The 5806-nt window shown below is 48.6% G+C and overlaps 1 pseudogene; it reads right to left on the bottom strand.

Moving 5' to 3' along the window:
- Positions 1-201: 201 nt before the first annotated feature.
- On the bottom strand, positions 202-1161 carry LOC112959030 (annotated as a pseudogene).
- Positions 1162-5806: the final 4645 nt, after the last annotated feature.

Raw genomic sequence — 5806 nt, 5'->3', positions numbered from 1 at the left:
TTATTACGGAGACACAGTGAGTGGATCAATCCTAATACAGCATGAGATACAATTCAAGGTACCAGGGAAGAAGGAGCAAACTTTGTAAGGGTAGAATGAATGCAAGTACTTGTGTAGAAACATGATAATTCTTTTACTACAAATAAAAGCCATAATAAAAATAACATAAATGCTCATTCCAGTTAAGGGATACAGAACGAGTCATTTGGGAAGAGAGATGGAAACGTTAGCACGTCTGAAAGAAGTCCATGAGATCAATTTCCTCATGGCAATCTTGAGTTCCTTATTCCTCATGCTGTAGATGACGGGGTTCAGTACTGGAGGCACCACCGAATACAGAACAGTCACTACTAGATCCAGTATTGGGGAGGAGATCGAGGGTGGCTTCAAGTAGGCAAATGTGCCAGTGCTGAGAAAGAGGGAGACCACGGCCAGGTGCGGGAGGCACATGGAAAAGGCTTTGTGCTGGCCCTGCTCAGAGGGGATCGACAGCACAGCTCTGAAGATCTGCACATAGGATACCACAATGAAAATGAAACAATTAAAGACTATACAGGCAGCAAATATAGTAACTCCAAATTCCCTGAGGTAGGAGTGTGAGCAGGAGAGCTGGAGGATCTGGGGGATCTCACAGAAGAACTGATCCACCTCATTGCCTTGGCACAGTGGAATGGAAAATGTGTTCCCGGTTTGAAGAAGAGCATAGAGAAAGCCACTGGCCCAGGCAGCTGCTGCCATTTGGACACAAGCTCTGCTGCCCAGGAGGCTCCCATAGTGCAGGGGTCTGCAGATGGCCACAAAGCGGTCATAGGCCATTACTGTGAGGAGAGAAAATTCCCCTCCTACAAAGAAGACCAACAGGAAGACCTGGGCAGCACATGCCAAAAAGGAAATGGTCCTGCCATCCCAGAGGGAGTTGGCCATGGATTTGGGGACAGTGGTGGAGATGGAGCCCAGGTCGAGGAGGGAGAGGTTGAGGAGGAAGAACTACATGGGGTTGTGGAGGCGTTGTTCGCAGGTTATGGCTGTGTTGATGAGGCCGTTGCCCACGAGGGCAGCCAGGTAGATCCCCAGGAATAGGGAGAAGTGCAAGAGCTGCAGCTCCCGCCTGTCTGTGAATGCCAGGAGGAGGAACTCGTTGAGGGAGCTGCTGTTGGACATTTAATTCCTTTAGGAGTACTGTCCGAAAAGGAAAGAAGTCAAAAAGTTAGAACAGGGCTGTCTGAACCAGACTTTTTCAGTTTCTCAGCAACCTCCCACATTTCCTCTCTATCTTATTTCATTTCTCTTTCTAGTATTCCATTTTGTACTGGCTGAGTGTGTCATGTGCAGCACATGACACATCCTAGCTCCAAAGAACTTATTTCTACTGTGCTGCAAGTGTAAATGGATGTGTCCAACTACCCTTTGACTGTATTTGTGGAGATGCCTGGGAATGGCATCTTCCATTGCTTGGAAGGGACTTGGTGAACAGACACAGTGGGAATATTCTCCTTTCAACAGGAGCAGAGCTGAATACAGCCCTCACACCAGTCTAGTCTGAAGGAGACGAGCTTTGTGAGGGATTCATCCCCATCAATCTTTTCCTCCTCAACACAGATATCTGTATCTGAATCTGTCACACCAGATCCCACCCCAGCAAGGGAGAAAAACAGTCAAATGGGAACAAGGATTGACCTTACCCTTTCTTGATGCCTAGATGCCTAGAAGTAGACCTTGTCTTCATGCCACCATAATATCCGTTCCCTATTCCAGGCACTGCAGGTAGAAGGAGTAATTTTGATGCATACAACTTATAGGAGAAAATGTCCACCCTTCTCAGGCAGAGCTCTTCAATATTTGGAAATACAGTCTTCCCTGCAAGAGGATCAGTGGAGGAGTCAGCTGATATATAAATGAGTGTATATATATGATGGTATGCACATGAACACACAAAGGTGCATCCTCACTGTGGGAGCATTCTTTGATAGACAGGAATCATGTATGTGTATATGTAATATATGTGATGGTGCATGCATAAACACACAAAGGTGTCTCCTCAATATGGGAGCATTCTTGGATAGGGGAATAAACTGTGGCATTTCAAACGCTGTCAGCATGAACCCTCGTGCATCCCAATATGAAAAAAAAAAAAAAAAAAAAGGACTTATCATGACTTTGTTACGGGACCTGCTTCATCTGTGAGCCTTGTCCCTCACTGTCCTGTCCTTACACCTCACTCAGATGAAGGACAACCACGCTCACAAGTCAGCTCATCCCTGCAGAAACATTCCAGTAGCAGGGGGACAGTCCAGGTGTCTCCCTATGTGCACAGGCTCTAAGGAGCAGGTCAGATAAACCCTGATGCAGCAGCCCAGGAGAAGCTGGTGCTGTCTATGGAATAAGGGATCGGGGAGGGGACGTTCAGAAGCCTCTGGCAGATTCACTGGCTGCTCCTTGAAACTCTTAATGAATCTCAGTCTGTTGCCCAAAGCTGACAGTTCCGTTTCCAGTTTCCTCCTACCAAGTGGAAGGGACTTCTAAGCAGCCCCTCTCTGGCTTCTCTTTCAAGCAATGCCTGTCTTGCCTTTCCTTTTGAAAAGTGCCCTCTGAAATGTGCTCACAGCTAGACCTGTGAGCAGACCTGACCCACGCAGCAGCCTCCCAGCAGGAGAAGGAGCCTGTCCCGGTAGAGGATAATCCTCCCAGCCAGAACTTCTCCCCTTGGTCCTGTGGGAAGCTCCCTGGGTCAGCTCAGTGCTGACCTTCACAGGCAATAGAGCCACTGCTCCGCACACACAGCACCTTTGGGTGCAGGGACCCTGCTCTGAAGACCCGACCTCTCAGCCTGTCTGCACAGCCCAGCTTCACATCACTGCCCTTTCTGTTGGGGAAGGCAGCAGGATGCCCTGCCCCTACGTGCTATGTTAGAGAACCTCTTCTCTCAGGCAGCTCCTCTTGCTCTGCACTGGAAAAGGCAGGAGAAAGAAGCAAAAACTGCTGTCAGCCATGGGGTGGGATGGGTTCTGAAGCCCCCTTCAAGAAGCTCAGTAGCATTGTGCTGTAAGCAAAAACTCACCATGTCAAGAGCTGTGCAGATCTGCTCTGTGCTCCCGCTCCACACTGCCCTTCACCTCTTGCTGCCTTCTCTGCTGTGCTGTGCGCAGCAGCAGGCAGTGCCCGCAGCCCTGCTGCTCTTGVCACAGCAGCTGCTCCTGCACACAGTGTCTCTGGGCAGGGCTCACAGGCTGCCACGAGCTGCCTGCGTCCCAGGAGCCTGGCCCCGCTCAGGAGCAGAGGCCCAGCTGAACTCACCAATTGCCCTCTCCCTTGTGTTACCTCCTCCTGGGAAATGGGCATGAAAGAAACTAAAAGATTCACACCTGTGGTCCTGTCCTAATGAGTAGAGAAAGATGGATTCCAAAATTGCAGTGTATTTCATCAGAGGATGACTATCTCCACAAGTTAGAAATGTCCCACTCTGGAAGACCCTAATTAGGAATCCCTAGTTAGGAAGTCCCTACCAGGTAGGACACCCGAAAGAGGGGCAAAAAGGGGRMTCATGGATTCAGATGAGTCAGTCTGGGCATTCCATGCTGGTTTAATGCCCCTGCTCTGGGATGGTGTTTACATTCCTCCCTTGAACTCCACAAGCACACAGAAGGTGGGATGCTGCTCGCCTGCGCTGAAGTGTGCACAGAACTGATGTGCATGGGAGCTCCTTCTCTAAGCTCCACCATCACTGGTGATGGTGCAGTTCAGCAGACAACACCTCAGCAAGCTSAAGTGGAAGAGACACAGGAGATACCAAAAAGGTGTCTTTGTTTACTTGCTCTGATGGAGCAAATGTGAGACCTGAATCCTCATGGAGCTTCAGGAGAAGGCCAGGTGGGGAATTTCCTTGGCCATCTCAAATCACCCCTTCCATTGCAACCAGAGCATCTTGCAGTATAAAGCAGAGACCCAGGCAGATCTTTACAGTGTAAAAAGCTAATACATTTCACAGTAGTTATCTGATTCAGTGACGTAGAAACRGGCTGCAGGGCCAAGATAGATGMCTGCTTTGTCCAGCATAACCAAATATCTCCTCCAGGACACACAGCATGGGATCAATGGGAAGCTATGTCCCTCTTGAATCCTTTCAGGGCATAATCCCAGGACATCTCAGGTTTCACAGAATCACAGAATATTCAACGTTGGAAGGGACCTCTAGAGATCATCTAGTCCAACCTTCCTGCTCAAGCAGGCACACCTACAGCATGTGGCACAGGGTGCCATCCAGACGGGTTTTGAAGTCCTCCAGAGAAGGAGATTGCACAACCCACCTGGACAACCTATTCCAGTGCTCTGTCACCCTCACAGGGAAGAAGTTCCTCCTCACCTGGCGATGGAACTTCCTGTGTTTCACTTATGCCCATTTCCCCTTGTCCTATCACTCGCCACCACTGAGAAGAGCTTGCCCCTTCTTCCCTGCATTCTCCCTTCATGAACTTATACATGTTAATCAGATCCCCTCTGAGCCTTCTCTTCTCCAGAGAAAACAGGCCCAGCTCACTCAGTCTCTCCTCCTATGAGAGATGTTCCACTCCCTTAATCATCTTAGTTGCTCTCTGCTGGACCCTCTCTGGAAGCTCCACATCCCTCTTATACTGGGGAGCACAGAACTGCACACAGTATTCCAGGTATTCCAGTATTTCAGGAGAAGAGGAGACCCTTGCTTCTTCCAGCTGTGGAAGATCCAGATACACATGGGTGCCTTTTCTTGTACTATGTTCCAGGTTGCTGGTCGGAGTTAACACCCTGTCCCACTCAGGACACTTGTGGTTCCTTCAGGACCTGATGCTGCCGTCTTGGTCTGTCTCACTAAGCATTAGCCGTGCAGAACTGTTGCAGAGGAACCAGGGCAGCTTCTTTAGAGGAGGCTAGAGAGAGGGCTAAAGCAGGAACGCGTCGAGCGTCTGCGTGAGTGGTGGTTGCTGAAGGGGTCATTGCCCGCAATGAGCCAGGCTGTTGCGCACACTCAGCTGCTCCCCATGTGCCGCGCGACTTCCGCAGGGCCGGGCAGTGCTGCCTGACAGCTCCTCTACCAACAACCTCCCTGTCTTTTTCCTGACTTGTCCTCTTTGGTGAGGCACCATAAATGCACTGACGACTCCCTATGCAAGTAAGAAATGGCACTGCCCTTCATTGGAATCGATACACCTAACTACAAAAGAACCATTGCTCCTCATCAGACGTGACCTTGGTGACTTCCTTCCCTTCTGCAGAGCAATGCCTGCTCTCCTGAGGAGCAGGTTGTCCTCTCTCTGCACTGCTTGAGTGCAGGCATTTAGAAGGGGAGTCGCTGTGTGTTCAGCAGAGCTGAGGTCCCTGCTGCCCAGGAGAAGGCTCTTCACCTAGTGATGTCCTACATGGATTTTTTCACACAAACTTCTACCATAGAATCCCCCTTGAAGAAAATAAGTGGGAAGAAGGAAAGAAATAAATAAAAGTAAAAAACAAGGAAAAAGACAAAGTAAAAGGGCAGGCAAAGGAATAGGAATAGGAAGAGGGAGTGGAAAGGAAAAGGAAAAATAATAGGAAGAGGAAGAGGAAAAGGAAAAACAAGAGGAAAATAAGAGAAAGAGGAAGAGGAAAAAAGGAAGAGGGAAAGACAATGACAAAAGAAAAAGAGAAAGAAAGAAGAAAAAGAAACAAAAAGAAAGAAGAAAAAGAAGAAAAAGAAATTGAAGAAGAAAAAAAGAAACAAAAAAGAGAAAAGAAACAAATGAAAAAATAGAAAATGGAAAAAGAAAAGGACAGAAAAAGGGAGAGAAAAGGTCAATAA

Source organism: Nothoprocta perdicaria, unplaced genomic scaffold (genome assembly GCF_003342845.1).
Source record: "Nothoprocta perdicaria isolate Ctin4 unplaced genomic scaffold, notPer1 scaffold_948, whole genome shotgun sequence".
NCBI lineage: Eukaryota > Metazoa > Chordata > Aves > Tinamiformes > Tinamidae > Nothoprocta > Nothoprocta perdicaria.
Note: the sequence above shows the minus strand (reverse complement) of the source record. Positions and strands in the feature narration are given on the sequence as shown.